Source organism: Trichomycterus rosablanca, chromosome 1 (assembly GCF_030014385.1).
Source record: "Trichomycterus rosablanca isolate fTriRos1 chromosome 1, fTriRos1.hap1, whole genome shotgun sequence".
NCBI classification, from domain to species: Eukaryota; Metazoa; Chordata; class Actinopteri; order Siluriformes; family Trichomycteridae; genus Trichomycterus; species Trichomycterus rosablanca.
In genome coordinates this window covers 16,172,495-16,193,903 of record NC_085988.1, presented here as the reverse complement: position 1 = coordinate 16,193,903, position 21,409 = coordinate 16,172,495, and the positions used below count along the sequence as shown (strand labels likewise).

General features: G+C 40.8%; 1 protein-coding gene across 4 annotated transcripts in view; it reads left to right on the top strand.

Annotated features, from left to right (window-relative positions):
- The window catches only part of syngap1a (synaptic Ras GTPase activating protein 1a), a 291,115-nt gene that overhangs the window by 13,365 nt on the left and 256,341 nt on the right, over positions 1 to 21,409 (top strand). The gene's annotated exons all lie outside the window — the stretch shown is intronic.

Below are 21,409 nucleotides of genomic sequence, written 5' to 3'. Positions count from 1 at the left end.
TTATGCTTGGTAAATGTACATAAAAATAGATCATCATTGCACCTTTATTGCTAATATTTACCATGCAGCAGGTGCATTATTGGAGGAAATCAGTATAAAAAAGGTATACAAATTGCAGCTATGAACTGTCACTTAAAGTATAAATGGGTGTAAATCATACATCAATTTGCTCCATCCCTCACTTCACACAAATGAAGTATTTAAATGTGCTTGCTCTATTATCTTTTTATTTCAGAAATGCCTTTACCTTAAGTATGAGGTAATAGGGCAGTTGTAGCCTAGTGGTTAAGGCACTGGATTAGTAATCAAAAGGTTGCTGGTTCAAGCCCCATCACTGCCAGGTTGCCACACAGTACTGTAAGTCACTTTGGATAAAGGCGTCTACTAAATTCTGAAAATGTAAATGTAAGCACGTATCTCTTCTGCCATTGTGATTCCACTAGGGGAACACTAGGGGTTATGGGCTACTGAAAAGCCTAACAGCAGCATAACAACAGCGGCCTAAGAACAGCAGCATAACAAGCTGCAGAAAGGATTTCAAACTGTAGTTTAATGCTCAGTTACTTTCTAGACTCATGCACAGAGACTTTAAGAGAAGAAACTCCTGAAACTGCCAACTGTTTCAGACAGTGCAGGTGGGAATTCCCAGAGTCTTTAATTGTGCCGTGATTGTGTTACAAATAAGACTTGGCACTTCTGATCCTTCATAGTAACAGGTCTGTACCATTTTTGTCAGCTTTGCTATTGACTTGACATCAAAACACTGATATTTTTACATACATGCACTTTATGCCTTTCATTTTTTACAGATTTATCAAATACATTTACATTAATTTCTGGCCTGTACCAAACAATGACACGTGACCTGCTACTGGTACTTTAATCTTCAGTTTTACTGACATTGGAAAGGGAAGTTATAGTCTTTACAGATTGAAAGCAAACCACTCAATTTAAATATTTGTAGCACATTGGGATGGGATGATTGGATCAGGTGTACACCAGAATTGGCTGATTTCCTGCCAAAATATAAGACATGTTAATCACACTTAGTGACTTCAGGTAGACACGGTATTATACAATGAAAAAGATTTAAAAACACATCTCACAGAAGCCAATTAAATGAATTGAAGTGTAAGAAATAGCTGCATTAATTATAGCACCAGCTTTAGCAGCAATGACTATTTCTCAACTATATCTCACTTTTAGCTCATGGACAGATTACTTCACATTCTCCTAAAATGAAAACAGTGGAATTGATTCCTTTGTCAAAAACCAAAAGACCAAAAGTTATTATGGCCATGATGTACCAAATCAGCCCCACACCACCATACCATCACCAATATGTTTCACTTTTGGTCTAATATTCTTAAAAAAAAAAAAAAAATGAGTACTTTTTTTACTTGGTTACTGATTTTTGTTATGCTACCCTTCCATAAATCCCAATTGTCGGGTGCCCAGGTGGTGCAGTGGGATATTCCGCTGATGCACCAAGCCGTAGCCTAGTGGTTAAGGTATTGGACTAGTAATCAGAAGATCGCTGGTTTAAGCCACTGCCAGATTGCTGCTGTTGGGCCCCTGAGCAAGGCCCTTAACCATAACAAAAAACTATAATGTAAGTCGCTTTGGATAAAGGCGTCTGCTAAATGCTGAAAATGTAAAAATGTAAATGCACCAGCACCGAGTTTCTGAACTCCCGGGTTCGAGGCTCGGTGTTGCCACCAGTCGACTGGGCGCCATCTGGCAGGCATAATTGGCAGTGTCTGCAGCAGACACTGATTGGCCGTATCTGCAGGGTGGGGACCGGACTATATGTGGGTGGGTGGGTCTTCATACACTGTATAAGGACCCTGATTGGCAGAAGAGACGCCCGTGCAGGAAGCACGGACGAGAAGAGGAGGTCTGTACACGTGTAAAGAAGGCGTGGGCAGTGGCGTGCTCTCCTTGGATGCAAATCTGGAGTCTGTCAGCAGCGGAAGACAAATTGGATACGCTAAATCAGGAGGAAAAATGGGGAGATGCATTTAACAAAAAAATCCCATTAATGTCCAGTGTCTTTCATATATTGAAGTCATGAAGCCTTCCTGGATACCCTTGCAATGCAGCCTCTCCTAGGTGGATTTATTACAGGTCTTGGTTTTTTAGGACCCTAGAAGCCTAGATGTTGTACCTCTTTTTATTAGCTCCTTTAAAATGTCTTTAGATTGTGGCATAGTCTTTCTGTGGAAACTTTACAGTGAAGGATAAGGTTCAAAATTATAAACAATATTTACTGTTGACATAATTTTAGTTTACATACATATCAGCCACGTTCGCTTAAATTTCTGACATTTCATCTTAGTACACATTCTCTCTAATATGTCAGTTAGCATCACCACACTGTATTAAGGATGTTAAATGTCAGAACGATTTATTTCAGCTTTTATTTCTTTTATCAGAACAGGACACTTCTCCAAAAAATAGGATCTTTGTCTCCATGTGCATTTGCAAACTGTAACCTGGCATTTTTATGGTGGTTTTGGAGCAGATGGCCTTTTTATTGCTGAGCGGCTTTTTAGGTCATGTCGATATAGGACATGTTTTACTGTCAATACTTGTGTACCTGTTTTCACCAGCATCTTCACAAGATAAACAACACAAGCTGTTGTTCTTGGATTGATTTGTATTTTCTCACCAAAGTACAGTACATTTATCTCTAGGAGAAAGAACGTGTCTCATTTCTGAACAGTATTTGGTTGTTTGGTCCCATGGTGTTTAAACTTGCATATTATTGTTTAAACAGATGAGCAGATTTGGAAATTGCTCCCAAAGATGTACCAGACTTGTGAAGGTCCACAATTTTTTCTGCTGTCCTTAGATTGTCCACTGATGTGAAGCAAAGAGGCATGTAGGGCATACAATACTACCACAGGCTCACTTTCAGAGTCAAACAATGTCATGGCTTGAGCCATGATATACACTGATCAGCCATAACATTAAAACCACCTCCTTGTTTCTACACTCACTGTCCATTTTATCAGCTCCACTTACCATATAGAAGCACTTTGTAGTTCTACAATTACTGACTGTAGTCCATCTGTTTCTCTACATACTGTTTTAGCCTGCTTTTACCCTGTTCTTCAATGGTCAGGACCCCCACAGGACCACTACAGAGCAGGTATTATTTAGGTGGTGGATCATTCTCAGCACTGCAGTGACACTGACATGGTGGTGGTGTGTTAGTGTGTGTTGTGCTGGTATCATACAATTATTTTAATGTTTTAATGAAGTAAGGCTGGATTTTATGAGCCACACTTGGTTTAACTGGTTAATTTAGTCACAAAGAGGGCAGTGTTTTATTTTAATTTGTATACATACCATTTAGGGCTGGGCAGTATGATGGTACATTCGGTATACCGTCTTTAATTCCTCATGCTGTATGGATTTTTCATATACCACCATACTGTAACACAGTTAATTTTAACAGCTGTAGGCTTTAAAAGGCAGCAGATTATATAATATTGTTTGCGTTGTGCAGATTAAGTAGTTAGCCAGGTAGCGTTAGCATGACAGTGTTAACAGATAAGACAGGTTTCTTCAATATGGTGAAAAAAATTTACAAAAACAGATGAAGGATGAAGAGGGGAAGACCAAATATGCATGGAAAGAACCTGCCAAAGAAATGAGGCGTGTCGGCAGTTTAGAACAGACTAAAACACTTTATACTGCACGGTTTGTCGAGCCACGGCTGTTGCAAACAACGACAACAAACGCAGTAACAATCAACATATGCAAGGATACAATTCCTCCATAGACAGCCGAGAAAGAAGCTTTCAGATCAATAAATAAAACACTGGATTCCAGGTATGTCTTACAGGGAGAAAATACTTCAGGTCAGTTCCTAAACCAACGTTATAAACGAACTGGAATCTGAGATATATAAAGTCGTCCACTTTTCTACAACAGTTGTACAGTGGAGTTTGCAAACGTCATTTTATTTGTTAAAGGGAGAGCTAAGGGTAACGGTGAAACCGTCAGAATCTTAAAAAATACCGTGATACAAATTTTTAGTCATACCGCCCAGCCCTAATACCATTGATGTCAAAAGGGGGGATATACACCAATCAGCCATAACATTAAAACCACCTCCTTGTTTCTACACTCCACTGTCCATTTTATCAGCTTCACTTAACTTATAGTAGCACTTTGTAGTTCTACAATTACTGACTGTAGTCCATCTGTTTCTCTACATTCTTTTTAGCCTGCTTTTACCCTGTTCTTCAATGGTCAGGAATCTCACAGGACCACCACAGAGTAGGTATTATTTAGGTGGTGGATCATTCTCAGTACTGCAGTGACACTGACATGGTGGTGGTGTGTTAGTGTGTGTTGTGCTGGTATGAGTGGATAAGACACAGCAGTGCTGCTGGAGTTTTTAAACACCTCACTGTCACTGCTGGACTGAGAATAGTCCACCAATATTCAGCCAACAGCACCCCGTGGTCTAGAAGATGACCAACTCAAACAGCAGCAATAGATGTGTGATCGTCTCTGACTTTACATCTACAGTACAAGGTGGACCAACTTGGTAGGAGTGTCTAATAGAGTGGACAGTGAGTGGACACCGTATTTAAAAACTCCAGCAGTGCTGCTGTGTCTGATCCACTCATACCAGCACAACACACACTAACACAACACCACCATGTCAGTGTCACTGCAGTGCTGAGAATGATCCACCACCTAAATAATACCTGCTCTGTGGTGGTCGTGTGGAGGTCCTGACCATTGAAGAACAGGGTGAAAGGGGGCTAACAAAGCATGCAGAGAAACAGATAGACTACAGTCAATAATTGTAGAACTACAAAGTGCTTCTATATGGTAAGTGGAGCTGATAAAATGAACAGTGAGTGTAGAAACAAGGAGGTGGTTTTAATGTTATGGCTGATCAGTGTATTTTGGAAAGTAAGTCTTTCTTTGTCATTTTCCAAAATGATCTTATAAAGTATTATAATAATTTTTCACAGTGCATTGTGCTGTCAAGAACAAATGTTTCATCAATCTGGTTTAATGTGTGCTCATATTTCAGCCCTCTGGCACCAGAGGGTTTGTACGAGTTCATTAACTTTTAATGGTGTGAGATAAACTGACTAATGTTTTGGCTGATACCCGATCCTGTAAATGATATTAGCACTGCTATTTATGCAGTAAACAGACTATAGAGTTACACCGCAGTGTTAATTATAGAATAATATCAGTACGGATCAATACGCCCAGCCTAACTGCTTCTGAGAGCGACTGGTACCGTCGGCTTTTAATCCAAGAAGCCTAAAATGTTTTATTAAATATTATTTTTAGACATGATTCTGTAGGAATAGCTCTGCAGTGCTAGTAATTCATTTTACATATATTAAAAACAGTCTAACCCAGCTGAATGCAAACTTGTGAAACAATAAAGGCATGTTAAAAGAATGTAGCAATTTTGTTAAGTTAGTTTGGCAGCAAGAACAACCAATGACCTCCAGGTCAGAACCTGATTAACACTGTACTGATTTCCCCTTTCTGTTACAGTTTTTACCTTAACCACACCCTACCTGCCACGAAAAAACCAGAAAGCATATTTTTTAGTTCTTTGAGGAATGAAGGTGATTAGGGTTTACTTTTCAATCTCTGCACTGTCGCCTCACAGCAAGAAGGTCCTGGGTTCAATTTACAGGTGGGGCGGTCTGGGTCCTTTCTGTGTGGAGTTTGCATGTTCTCCCTGTGTCTGTGTGAGCTCCCTCCAGTTTCCTCCAACAGTCTAAAGATGTGCAAGTGAGGTGAATTGGAGATACAAAATTGTCCATGACTGTGTTTGACATTAAACTGATGGATCTTGTGTAACAAGTAACTACCGTTTCTGTCATGAATGTAACCAAAGTGTGTAAAACATGACGTTAAAATCCTAATAAATAAATAAATCTACTTTCAATAAAGATTTAGTGTTGTTTAAATCTGGTCACTGGTGAAAGGAGCTCGACTTCACTGTATATCTTGGGATATTATAATCTTTAAATATAAAAATGTCACCACTATAAAGGGCATCTGGTTTTGACTGCTGGATAGGGCTGTCACGGTGAAAGAATTTCCCCTTTGGGGATTTAGGGTGGCTCAACACCGCGATATGCGGTATTAGCACCATTTTTTTTTTTTTTTGAAAATTACTTAATTTATCTGGATTTTAGAGCTATATAAACAAGCTTGATTGTTAGGCTATAATTCGGTATATTATTGCTTTTTAAATGACAAAGATGAGACAGGTTTAAGACAAATCAAATGCATGTTTATTGTTAAATACAGAACAAAGAAGAGCAAGGATGCGCAATAAGAATGCACAGCTTTTCTCTATTAAAAAAAGGTTTAAATTTAGTTTCTAGCTTAGGCTAGATATATACTGTGAAACGAAAAAAAAGCAAACTGTTTAGGCTAAATATTTTAAGTGCACATCTAATCAAAATATGGTAAAAAAAATAAAAATAAATGAAACCTTTCGTTTAGAATAAAGAATAAAGTCTATAAGACCTTAAACCTGCGTTATCATGTCCTTGTTGCATGCTAGAAAAACCAACATGTTCACCTTATGTGGTTTCAGTAAGGATCTGAGTGGGGTAGCAATGTTCCCGGCGGCACTTAAAACTCTCTCTGATGGTGTGCTCTTTGCACAAATACACATGTACAGTACTTGCATGCGACTTTAGAGAGCAGAGGAAATCTAGCCTGGTTGTCGCGCCACCAGGCGAGTGGATCTGCATTGCAGTCTATGGGCTCCTCTTGCAGGTAGCGCGTGATCTTAGTATCTCAGTATCTGCTCATTTTTATTATGAATTTATTTAACATTTATTACGCCCGAATGTAAGCATAAAACAAGATCGACCCTACAAAAAAAACTAAAAAAAAACTGTGAACATCGCGGTTGTGACGGTTGCTTGGCATGCCCTGCGGTTGGCTGGTACATAGTGCGGTATTGCAAAATTGTGGTTACCGTGACAGCCCTACTGCTGGATGTAATGATTTTCAGCAGATAGATCCCTTACCAGTCTTAACAGTTGGCAACAGACATAGTGGGTTAAAGACATCCTGTTAGATGGGCTAGATGTTGGCTGTGTCCGAAATCACATACTTCCATGCTGAACAGTATGCAAAATCAGTACGCGAGAGCAGGTATCGTAGTATTCATTAAACAGTACCCGGATGACCTACTGCCTGGGCAGCCATTTTTGAGTATGCAAACGATGCACACTTGTGGTCCGATAATCTATCCCATAATTTAACTGGAGCTGCAAAGGCGTTCGTAGCGAAGAAGAAAGATAGCGAAAAGCAAAGAGACAAAAACGTCATGATCATATAAATGTCATGATTGTGTACAACCCTGAGTAACGTTAAGAGTAGCTTTGTGAAGAACAACAGAATTCATTTTGTCTAATTTTTAAATTGTTATAACTGTGGCGATGTGATGTTATGCATCACGTGACGTTGGTAAGATGGCGGACGTAGTACGTCTGAGGTTGCGTGCATACTGCACACTTCTGTATTGAAAGAGCGTACGGCCAAGCAGTGCGCACTGCATCCAGTTTAGTATGTACTGTTTAAATATGGGGGTGGCACAGTGGCTCGCTGGGTAGCACTGTCACCTCGCAACAGGAGTTTGCATGTTCTCCCCGTGTCTGCGTGGGTTTCCTCCGGGAGCTCCGGTTTCCTCCCACAGTCCAGAAACAGGCAGTCAGGTTAATTGGAGACACTGAATTGCCCTATAGGTGAATGGGCGTGTGTGTATGTGTGTGTGTGTGTGTGTGTCTGCCCTGCGATGAACTGGCCCTGGATGGGGTGTGTTACTGTGTGCCTTGCTCCCATTGAAAAGCTGGGATAGGCTCCAGCACCCCCCCGGCGACCCTAATTGGTTAAGCGGTTAAGAAAGTGAGTGAGTGAGTGAGTGAGTGTTTAAGTATGCAATTTCGAATGCAGTCGTAGTCTCTCATGAGATGTCTGGAAAAGTCCTTAACTTACGCCCATAGACCTTCTAAAAATGGTCCTTGTTAAATGCTAAAAGAGTTTCATTAAAAACACAAGCAAAACAATGTTTTAACCCTAAATCTTTAGAGTAAATGTTCCATTAATAGGCTTTCTGTTTGATGTTGTTGTTGTTGAGTCAAAACCGCATTTTTGAAGCAGTGATGTACTTCTTGTTCAATGTAAATCCTAATGGTTATGTTTTTATGACCATAGATGCCAATTCTGCTTGCATTTATTGTGTCTATTGTATCCATAGATTCCTGACCTGGTGGAAGGTGCTTCTTTGCCCATAGTTGTTGTACATTATTTATTAGGATTTTAACGTCATGTTTTACACTTGGGTTACATTCATGACAGAACAGGTAGTTACTGGTTTCACAAGATTCATCAGTTCAGGTTTTACTGTCAAACACAGTCATGGACAATTTTGTATCTCTAGTTCACCTCACTTGCACGTCTTTGTACTGTGTGAGAAAACCAGAGCTCCCGAAGGAAACCCACACAGACACGGGGAGAACATGCAAACTCCACACAGAAAGGCCCCGGACCGTCCCACCTGGGGATCAAACCCAGGACCTTCTTGCTGTGAGGCAAAAGTGCCAACCACTAATCCACCGTGCCGCCCTAGCTGTTATAAAGCCTGGTTATTTATGTTCTATATTACCTCCTTAGTTTTTTGGTCGATAAGTACAGTATCAATTCTGTACTGTGTCCTGGTACATTGCTTTAATTACCGTATATTTGTTTTTATCAACTGTAATGTCCCAGTGCTGATGTAGAAACATTCCCCATATCATGATGCTCCCAAATCCATACTTCACTGTGGGTTTGCTGTTCTGGGAATCACACACACACACCACCCATCTTTTTTTTTTTTTGGGCTAGGGCGGCACGGTGGCTTAGTGGGTAGCACTGTCGCCTCACAGCAAGAAGGTCCTGGGTTCGATCCCTTGGTGGGACGGTCCTGGCTCTTTCTGTGTAGAGTTTGCATGTTCTCCCCGTGTCTGTGTGGGTTTCCTCCCACAGTCCAAAGACATGCAAATGAGGTGAATTGGAGATACTAAATTGTCCATGACTGTGTTTGATATTAAACTTGTGAACTGATGCAACATTGTGTAATGAGTAACTACCGTTCCTGTCATGAATGTAACCAAAGTGTAAAACATGATGTTAAAATCCTATCCTATGTTTTACCTTTAGCAACTGATTTATCCTGGTCAGGATCAGCCAATCGTGTCTGTGTGGACACCCGGCCAGCTGGATCTCAACAATGCTGGAATAGCGTGATAGACTTTTTAGCATAATAGATACATGTGATTTAGTGTTATTATCTATTTGTGAATATTTATAGTGTATATACAGAATAGTTACACTGTCAATATATCAAAAATGGAAGTGGCTGAATCTCATTCTCTCTTACCCACACACATTCTCATGTGTTAGATACATAAACCTCTGGGTCAGGTCTTTATTTAGACCTGAGTTGAATATTTTTGCTTGAATTGCGGCTTGGATTACTGAGCGATCTGTGTGATGGTGGGATTTAAACCTAATAAACTTGTGTTTTTTATGGCGGTGAGGAAGTAATTTATTTTAAAAGCCAGTCGATGCGTTATGAGCTCACACTGTCTGGCACTTAGCAGATAGTGAGTGTTTGTTCATTGCCAGTCCAGCTAATTGCATAACAGAAATCTCACTGAACGTGTTTGGTAGAGATGAAATAATAAAAAAAGACTTCCTGAACATTTAAACCAGATTAGTGTTTATAATTAGACTGTGTGTACACCGGGTGCTTTTTGTACGGATAATACGTCGCCTGGAGTGCTTTTTGGCTACTGTAAAAAAAGGTGGCCCTGGCAGGGCGTACAGTTACCATAGCAACCTTGTAATTAGTAGCATTAGTGGCTGGCTAGCAATGTTAAACTGGGTTATAATAAAAGACAAAGCTTAGTAAATATGGTGAGTATTAATCTTATTTGCTCCTAAACTGCTTCCTTGTGTTCATCAACACACCAGTGGCACTCTAAAAGAGAGGGTTTGATAGAGCGAGTTTCGCATTTTACAACCAAATGTTATGTATTTGAGGTAATGTGTGCACCCTTTAAGTCCTCCTGACTTGAATCCCAATTGATTTCTTTATGTATTTAGGCATTTCACCCAATTATTCTTTCAACCTCTACTGTTGCTGATTTCCACTCCTGACCGAGGAGGGCTCTAGCGAACACGTGCCCCCTCCGCAAATTTCACTGGGGGTCAAAGAGACCCTCAAAACATTGCCAATCAAATTTATACTTGGTTTATTAAACAACAATTCTGCAAAAATATACATAATATACTTAAATATACAGTAGACCCTTGACTTACGAATTTAATTAGTTCTGAAGGGCTGTTCTTATGTCAAAATGTTCGTTAGTTAAACCTATTTTTCCCATAAGAAATAATGTAAATAGAATTAATCCGTGCCAGACCTCCCAAACCACCCCCTTACCTAACCTCTCTAATGTATTTAATGGTCTTTTTTGTTATAAATACAAGTATATTTTAAATTATAGAATAGACATTCTTGTTATAAACTATGGAATATACTATGGAAGCACTTCTGTAAGTCACTCTGGATAAGAGCGTCTGCTAAATGCAGAAAATGTAAATGTAATAAACAATAAAAACAACAATACACAGTAGTACTGTACATAAAAACACACACATCACATTTCAGTACAGTTCGTGTGCAGTACCACATAATACATTAATACATAAATACATAAAATGTGTCTACCAGAAACAACAATAACTCTCATATTTCTCTATTATTTCCTTCTTTATTTCAATAGTGTTGTATTTTGTAGGTGTATTTGTGTAACCGGTGGATGTCGACACTGCTACCACAACAGACAAATGGACTCTGCGTTGTGTTTCCGATGAGAATTTTATTCTGTTAACAAAAACAATATAGCCCTTCATACTGGTAGTGATCCAGCTTGTTTGGAAGCAGGGGTCAGAGCGCAGGGTCAGCCATCGTATGGCGCCCCTGGAGCAGAAAGGGTTAAGGGCCTTGCTCAAGGGCCCCACAGTGGCTGCATGGCAGTGCTGGGATTCGAACTCTCAACCTTTCAGTTGCTAGCCCAAAGCTCTACCCATTAGGCTACCACTGTCCTACTATATACCGCAAAATATAGAATTTTACGAAATATAAAGAAAACACCGAAAAAAACACTGTCCGCTGTCCGAATGTTCGCTCACTGTATATATATATAGAGAAAGACAGTTGGAGTCAACTTGTTCGTGACGTCACGTGTTTCGAGAACTTCGGTTCGTAATCTGAAATTTGTTCGTACGTTAAGTTGAAAAAGATCGCTCGTAACCCAAAATGTTCGTATGGTAAACCTTTTGTAACCCAAGGGTCTACTGTACCTTAAGGCTGTTATTTCCAACAATGGTACTCTTTTCAAAAGTCTTCAAAAGCCGATTAAAAACCCACCTCTTTACTAAGCACTTAAGCTGACATGTACTTACTTACTAATGCTCTTGTTCATTTCTTGCGGAAAGAACCCACTTTGGTTCTAACAGGGTTTCAGCAGATTTATATTCTTGGACTGTTGTCTACTTAAACTAGAGTAAGGTAATATCTACTATGGAAGCACTTCTGTAAGTCGCTCTGGATAAGAGCCTCTGCTAAACGCTGAAAATGTAAATGTAAAGAGGACCATTAAAGTACTTGCCTTTCAAGACACTATATCATAACCTTTTTTGACCATTGTTTTGGTGATTGCAGTTGCTCGCTCTTTAGTCAGCACATTCTGTATCTGTGTAGAAGTTGCTGTTCTGTCTCTTAGTAAACAAAGCTTTATGCATTGCTTATCTCATAGTTTTGGCCTGTATGATCTTGGTGAGGGTGTGTTACAAATCAGCACTCTTACTCTGTACAGATTGTAGCTGCACTCTCAATTGGCATCAAGCATCAGCTGTTAGAAATAAATTGAAATTACATAATTTTTTTTATCCGACAGTATTAAGGCGTCTCCTTTAGGGATGTCCCGATCATGTTTTTTTGTTCGCGATCCCGATCCTGATCATTAATTTTGATCCCGATCCGATACCGAGTCTCAAAGCGATACTTGTATTTTGTAGATATTGTCTAGATAAGAACTGGATAATACTGTTCACACAGTGCACACTTCAAGTACATTACAGTTATTCAGATTAATCCAATGTACAGTGTATCACAAAAGTGAGTACACCCCTCACATTTCTGCAAATATTTCATTATATCTTTTCATGGGACAACACTATAGACATGAAACTTGGATATAACTTAGAGTAGTCAGTGTACAGCTTGTATAGCAGTGTAGATTTACTTTCTTCTGAAAATAACTCAACACACAGCCATTAATGTCTAAATGGCTGGCAACATAAGTGAGTACACCCCACAGTGAACATGTCCAAATTGTGCCCAAATGTGTCGTTGTCCCTCCCTGGTGTCGTGTGTCAAGGTCCCAGGTGTAAATGGGGAGCAGGGCTGTTAAATTTGGTGTTTTGGGTACAATTCTCTCATACTGGCCACTGGATATTCAACATGGCACCTCATGGCAAAGAACTCTCTGAGGATGTGAGAAATAGAATTGTTGCTCTCCACAAAGATGGCCTGGGCTATAAGAAGATTGCTAACACCCTGAAACTGAGCTACAGCATGGTGGCCAAGGTCATACAGCGGTTTTCCAGGACAGGTTCCACTCGGAACAGGCTTCGCCAGGGTCAACCAAAGAAGTTGAGTCCACGTGTTCGGCGTCATATCCAGAGGTTGGCTTTAAAAATTAGACACATGAGTGCTGCCAGCATTGCTGCAGAGGTTGAAGACGTGGGAGGTCAGCCTGTCAGTGCTCAGACCATACGCCGCACACTGCATCAACTCGGTCTGCATGGTCGTCATCCCAGAAGGAAGCTGACGCACAAGAAAGCCCGCAAACAGTTTGCTGAAGACAAGCAGTCCAAGAACATGGATTACTGGAATGCCCTGTGGTCTGACGAGACCAAGATAAACTTGTTTGGCTCAGATGGTGTCCAGCATGTGTGGCGGCGCCCTGGTGAGAAGTACCAAGACAACTGTATCTTGCCTACAGTCAAGCATGGTGGTGGTAGCATCATGGTCTTGGGCTGCATGAGTGTTGCTGGCACTGGGGAGCTGCAGTTCATTGAGGGAAACATGAATTCCAACATGTACTGTGACATTCTGAAACAGAGCATGATCCCCTCCCTTCGAAAACTGGGCCTCATGGCAGTTTTCCAACAGGATAACGACCCCAAACACAACCTCCAAGATGACAACTGCCTTGCTAAGGAAGCTGAAGGTAAAGGTGATGGACTAAACCCAATTGAGCACCTGTGGCGCATCCTCAAGTGGAAGGTGGAGGAGTTCAAGGTGTCTAACATCCACCAGCTCCGTGATGTCATCATGGAGGAGTGGAAGAGGATTCCAGTAGCAACCTGTGCAGCTCTGGTGAATTCCATGCCCAGGAGGGTTAAGGCAGTGCTGGATAATAATGATGGTCACACAAAATATTGACACTTTGGGCACAATTTGGACATGTTCACTGTGGGGTGTACTCACTTATGTTGCCAGCCATTTAGACATTAATGGCTGTGTGTTGAGTTATTTTCATAAGACAGTAAATCTACACTGCTATACAAGCTGTACACTGACTACTCTAAGTTATATCCAAGTTTTAGTTCTACAGTGTTGTCCCATGAAAAGATATAATAAAATATTTGCAGAAATGTGAGGGGTGTACTCACTTTTGTGATACACTGTATATGTTTAACAACTGAATAGCTCTGCAGTGCTGTAGGAAAAAAATTGCCTGCATCCAAGCTATTACTTAATGTTCTTTTATTTTTACAAAATAAAAGTAAACAAACTTAGTGTAGCATTGTAGTAGTAAAACTAGAACACTCAAAATAAAGTGAAGGTTCTTTTTGAGGAAAATCAGCATCTCTGCCGTGTTAGCGGACAGCCGGTTCCTCTTCTCATCATATAATAATAAACTCGCTGTATTCGGCTGAGTGTTTATTTTTTAGGTGCCGTATCAAATTGGTAGTAATTGTAGATCGTTTGGTTAAATGATATCTGGTTTGTTTCTTATAAGCCACCGTACTTGTATGCGTGTTTTAACTGTAACAAACTTTTCTGTGGTTGTATTGTGACAATGGTTTGATGGACGTTTCTACGCGAAGTGAGTGTGTTTTGACCCTTTGGGGCTTCCATAGTGCATGGAATAGCGTGCTTGGCTAACGCGATGACTCTAGCTGTCCGCTATTCGGTACCGTAACAGAAGAAGTTAATAAAGTGTTCAGCTCCTGACAATTTGTGAATATACGGTGTATTTATTTCTTTATTAAGCGAGTGCATCACTACGTTGTTTTGTAAACCACCGGAGTGATCCTTGACTCACACACCATATAAACAGTAAAATTCTGCAGTAATGAACGCAGCTCTGCTCCTACCGCGTCGTGAAACATTGCAGACATTACACTTCACTGTTGGACTTGTTTCACTTTCCAATTATAGTATTTTCACACAGCGGACATGCTGACGTAAAACAAAGGATCGGGCTTAGGATTGACCTTAGTAAAGCCGATACCTATCAGTTAAAAAATGCCTTGATCGGCCCAGATTCCGATCTTTGAGATCGGATCGGGACATCCCTAGTCTCCTTATTATTCGAAACAAGGATGGCATTGTTCCTTACTGGTGGGGGGTAAAAACCTACCCCAAGTGAAGGAGTTCAAGTATCCGCAGTCGGAAAGACGGATTGTGAGATTGACTGTAGATTAGGTACAGCATCATGAGTATTTTGATTGCTGTGCCAGATCATAGTGGTAAAGAGGGAGCTGAGCTGTAAAACGAAGCTCATAATTTACCGGTTAATCTATGTTCCCACCCTCACCTATGGTCATGAGCTTTAGATAATGAGCGTAGGAACGAGATCGCAGATACAAGTGGCCAAAATTAGTTTTCTCCGGTGGTTTCCTGGGCATACGCTTCATGATCAGGTGTGGAGCTCAGCGATACGAGAGGAGCTCAGAGTAGGACTAATGCTACTTCACATGGAGAGGAGACAGTTGAGTTGAATCGGGCATCTGATAAGAATGCCGTCTGGACGCCTCCTGTTGGAGGTATACCAGGCATGGCCACTTGGGAGGAGGCCTCAGGGTAGATCCAGGACCCGCTGGAGGGATAGTATCTTCTGACTGGCATGGGATCCCACCAGAGGAGCTGGTAGAACTTGCAGGGGACAGAGACGCCTGTGATTCTTTGATTGCACAGTTGCTATTGTGACTCTGAAATTAATGAAAGCGGAGATGATGATGAATTGTTTGTTATTTATCAGTTAACCGGTTACTCCTTAACTTCCTTAGATTTAACATGTCACTCAAATGTTAAGCTGTTTCTGTGATTTGTAATAACAATGCAAAATAGAAGTATGTTTACTAGAGTGGTCTTAGACCTCTGACCACCAAAGCTCTTCTGTGATTTACTTAGATAGTGCTACAGCAATCAGCTGTAAGGTCACTCAGCATCAGTGGCCTCTCTGGCACAGAAAGCCCGGTGGAGCACATTAATGTCTGTATGGGCAGTAAATTCTGTATAAAACTACACACAAACCTACTTACTCAATGAATCCGAACACAAACGCACCTCATCAATGAAGTCACAAATGCACACATTAACATAAAGCAGGAGTTAGCAGAAGTGGAGACCAGAACATGAGTGACATCACCAATAACCATTTCATCTCACAACTGGTATATTACCTTCCTATAGAGAAGCGTTGGGCAGTTCAATTTTCCAAGGGGCCATATGAGAAACTGGGACAGTCTTATGGAGGTATTTGGATATTCTTACTGGAAATCACAAAGCTGGTCTTGACTACTCCAGTTCTGAATGTGTAAATGTATATACACTGATCAGCCATAACATTAAAACCAGCTCCTTGTTTCTGCACTTACTGTCCATTTTATCAGCTCCACTTACCATATAGGAGCACTTTGTAGTTCTACAATTACTGACTGTAGTCCATCTGTTTCTCTACATACTTTTTTAGCCTGGATCATTCTCAGCACTGCAGTGACACTGACATGGTGGTGGTGTGTTAGTGTGTGTTGTGCAGGTATTTTTTTTTATTTTTTTTATTTTTTTTTATAAATTTTTACCCCTTTTTCTCCCCTTTTAGCACATTCAATTGTTCAATTAGCATCGTGCTTCCTCTCTGTCTATGCCGAACCCTGCCCTGACGGAGGTGATTGAAGCTAACCCGTATCCCCTCCGAAACACGAGCAGCAGCCAGATGCATCTTTGCCACCCACACATTGACGAGTTTGGCGCCACCTAGCGTTGCATGCGGAGAGACACACCCTAAGGGCACCCTCTCCCATCTCTGTGTAAGCGCCTCCAATCAGCCGGCAGAGAACGCAATCGCATTCTGACAGAGAGAGACCCACATCCGGTTCTTTGTCCCACCCCACATATGAACAACCGGCCAATCGTTGCTCATATAGCCACTCAGCTTCGAACCGGTAAAGCAAGGCTGGATTCGATACCACGTTCTCAGAATCCAGCCCTGGTTGCAGCGCGTTTCTTTTTACCGCTGCGCCACCTGAGCGGCTGTTGTGCAGGTATGAGTGGATCAGACACAGCAGCGCTGCTGAAGTTTTTAAATACCGTGTCCACTCACTGTCCACTCTATTAGACACTCCTACCTAGTTGGTCCACCTTGTAGATGTAAAGTCAGAGACGATCGCTCATCTATTGCTGCTGTTTGAGTTGGTCATCTTCTAGACCTTCATCAGTGGTCACAAGACGCTGCCCACGGGGTGCTGTTGGCTGGATCTTTTTGGTTGGTGGACTATTCTCAGTCCAGTAGTGACAGTGAGGTATTTAAAGACTCCATCAGTACTGCTGTGTCTGATCCACTCATACCAGCACAACACACACTAACACACCACCACCATGTCAGTGTCACTGCAGTGCTGAGAATTACGCACCACCCAAATAATACCTGCTCTGTGGTGGTCCTGTGGGGGTCCTGACCATTGAAGAACATTGAAGAAACAAAGAAACCATTGTTTCTTTACGGCTAAGAAAGTACGTAAAGAAACAGATGGACTACAGTCAGTAATTGTAGAACTACAAAGTGCTTCTATATGGTAAGTGGAGCAGATAAAATGGACAGTGAGTGTAGAAACAAGGAGGTGGTCATAATGTTATGCCTGTATATAAGGGCGGGAGAACAGTTATAGGTACACACCTATATGCGAGGTTGCAAACTGGGGTACTGACATCAACCATGTTAACACTTACAGAAATTTACATTTACGAAATTTAGTAGATGCTTTCATCCAAAGCGACTAACAGGTGTGACCAAATACAACACAAGCAATTGAGAGTGGCGCTTGAACTAGCAACCTTCTGATCACCAGTCTAGCTACCGCTGCCCTAAAATGGTAGGTACATACACCAGCACGTAACACTTATTAATCGATTCCTCTTGGTCTACAGATTACAGTGATGCATCTCTTTTCACAAACGATGACTTGTGTACGGAATTACAGAGGAACCTCGATTTAACGGACCTCGATTTAGCGGATTTCGGGTTTAACAGACAAAATCTGGAAAACCGAATGTTTGGTCTGGTTGTTTAAAATTCCAGCAAGGAGCGCATCGAGACCAGCAGTTCAGTAATTGTCCTCTAGCCGGCGCACATCTCTCTGTTTACATAAGTGATAGGCTTTATTTTGTCGGGAGGCTCGCTTTGTTCTCGCCTTTTTCTCTGTGTTTTATGCTTCATTTTCCAAGTTCTAGTGCTTAGTGGAAGTGGTAAGTGAAAGAGGAGCATCTAGGTATTGCTGAAAAGTTAGAACTTTGTCTCTGTGGTTTGCGTATGTGAGGAATATGGTGTGAAGAAACAGACAGTGAATGATATATGTAGGTCTACAGACAAACTAAAGAAGTATGCATATTTATTTACAAATTTTTTGTTACATATTTACGTTGTTTATTTTACTGTTGATCATATGTGCATGTTTAGCACTTTTGTGGACCTTAGTGCTGTGTGCTGGAAAAAAACCTCGCTGTTTCAGACAATCGCATTTGACGGACCATTGCTCCCCCTTTTAGTCTGTTAAATCCGGTTCCTCTGTATTTATGTTTCTCTCCACCGGTTTTGGGCCATAACATTAAAACCAGCTGCTTGTTTCTACACTCACTGTTCATTTTATCAGCTCCACTTACCATATAGAAGCACTTTGTAGTTCTACAATTACTGACTGTAGTCCTGTGACCACTGATGAAGGTCTAGACGATGACCAACTCAAACAGCAGCAATAGATGAGCGATCGTCTCTGACTTTACAACTACAAGGTGGACCAACTAGGTAGGAGTGTCTAATAGAGTGGACAGTGAGTGGACACGGTATTTAAAAACTCCAGCAGCGCTGCTGTGTCTGATCCACTTATACCAGCACAACACACACTAACACACCACCACCATGTCAGTGTCACTGCAGTGCTGAGAATGATCCACCACCTAAATAATACCTGCTCTGTGGTGGTCCTGGGAGAGTCCTGACTATTGAAGAACAGGGTGAAAGGGGGCTAACAAAGCATGCAGAGAAACAGATGGACTACAGTCAGTAATTATAGAACTACAAAGTGCTTCTATATGGTAAGTGGAGCTGATAAAATGGACAGTGAGTGTAGAAACAAGGAGGTGGTTTTAATGTTATGGCTGATCAGTGTATATATACACACAGGCCCCTAATGTAGAGACACGTCTGCTCAGCCCTGATTTTCCTAAAGGGCTGCTGAAATCAAGCCTGGTTGGATTTATCTAAATTAGCTTACTGATTGAATTTGGTTAATTGGTCAATTTCGTCTATAAACAATTGATAAATGACACAATCTGAGAGATGTTCGGTAGCAGAGGTCACCAAAAGCTGGGGTCATTACTAATACAAAACACTCTAGATGAGACATTTCTGAAGCAGTCCTGCACAAACTGTGAAAGCATATTATGTAAAAGCACGCAGCTCCTGTACAGCAGTGCGCTGTTGCTAAGTGAAACAAGCTGCTCCTCATATCGGATGGATGAATGATATCATTTCCTTCCAAACCCAATCAGAGCAGTTAAATATAGACCTAAGCGAGCAATTTAAAAGTGATTTCCTGTGCTCACAAGTTTCTTTTTGCAGGGTATTGTTAACATTTGCGTGGAATCAGACTGTTGGTAAATTACAAGTTCTATTTCAAAATAATGAAAATCTCAGCCGCCTCAATTACTGTACGGGCTGGATCTGCACTTCCTGTGCCGTGGGTATTAAATACCAGTGACCATGTGCTGACTTAACATCTCATTTTAATTAAAATAGTGTAATAGCACAATGTAGCCCTGAGTATTGGCCTGACAAAAATACTGCACCCCACTGCACTCCTGAACAGCGTGAGACTTTAATAATAGAGCTGGTTTGGACTTCCTTCACGATCCCACATGACTCTTATGATTCTTACTGTTCACACTTTGATTCAAGACTGAATCTGACGCTCCCTTAACGCTGAGGCGAAATAATTTCCAGTATAAAGCGTGCATTTGATGGAATTACAGATTACCCAGAATGCACTGGGATGGCTGGGTGACAAGACAATAAAATAGAAAAGTGCAGCGCACCAGTGCGACGCTGATGAGATTTTGCTCGCAGTAAGTTTATCATGCTGACTCAGATGTGCCCCCCCCCCACTGCAACACACACTGAGTCAAATTATCACATTACAGTAACACACACACACACACACACACACACACACACAAACAACTTCAGTCTCTGATATTTCATTAGTTCCCAGAAAAGCAAGTCAGTGCACCAATCCAGCCTGAGATTCTGTGCAATACCAAATATGGTTCTGTTCCAATAACACAGTTCATTCAGAACTCATTCATTCATCCTCTTCCACTTCATCCTAATTATTTACAAGGAAGCAATACACCTCCTATTTATCTCAGAGCAACACACACTCACCCACTTACTCAATCACTTACTCATTTATTCACTCACTCACCTTTTTAACCATTCACCCATTTACTCACTCACTAACACACATTTACTTACTCACTCGTTTACTTATTCACACATCTATTTACTCAATCACTCACTCATTTAATCACTCGCTCACCCTTTTACCCACACCCATTTACTCACTCACTAACACATTTACTCACTTACACACCTATATACTCAATCACTCACTCACTCATTTATTCACTCGCTCACCCTTTTACCCACTCACCCATTTACTCACTCACTAACACATTTACTCACTTACACACCTACAGTATATACTCAATCACTCACTCACTCATTTATTCACTCTCTCACCCTTTTACCCACTCACCCATTTACTCACTCACACACCTATATACTCATTTACTCGTTTACTCACTTACACACCTATATACTCATTCACTCGTTTACTCACTTACACACCTATATACTCATTCACTCGTTTACTCACTTACACACCTATATACTCATTTACTCGTTTACTCACTTACACATCTATATACTCATTCACTCGTTTACTCACTTACACACCTATATACTCATTCACTCGTTTACTCACTTACACACCTATATACTCATTTACTCGTTTACTCACTTACACACCTATATATTCATTCACTCGTTTACTCACTTATACACCTATATACTCATTTACTCGTTTACTCACACACCTATATACTCATTTACTCGTTTACTCACTTACACACCTATATACCCATTCACTCGTTTACTCACTTACACACCTATAAACTCATTTACTCGTTTACTCACTTACACACCTACATACTCATTTACTCGTTTACTCACTTACACACCTACATACTCATTTACTCGTTTACTCACTTACACACCTATATACCCATTCACTCGTTTACTCACTTACTCACCTATATACTCATTTACTCGTTTACTCACTTACACACCTATATACTCATTCACTCGTTTATTCACTTACACACCTATATACTCATTCACTCGTTTACTCACTTACACACCTATATACTCATTCACTCGTTTACTCACTTACACACCTATATACTCATTCACTCGTTTACTCACTTACACACCTATATACCCATTTACTCGTTTACTCACTTACACACCTATATACTCATTTACTCGTTTACTCACTTACACACCTATATACTCATTCACTCGTTTACTCACTTACACACCTATATACTCATTCACTCGTTTACTCACTTACACACCTATATACTCATTTACTCGTTTACTCACTTACACACCTATATACTCATTCACTCGTTTACTCACTTACA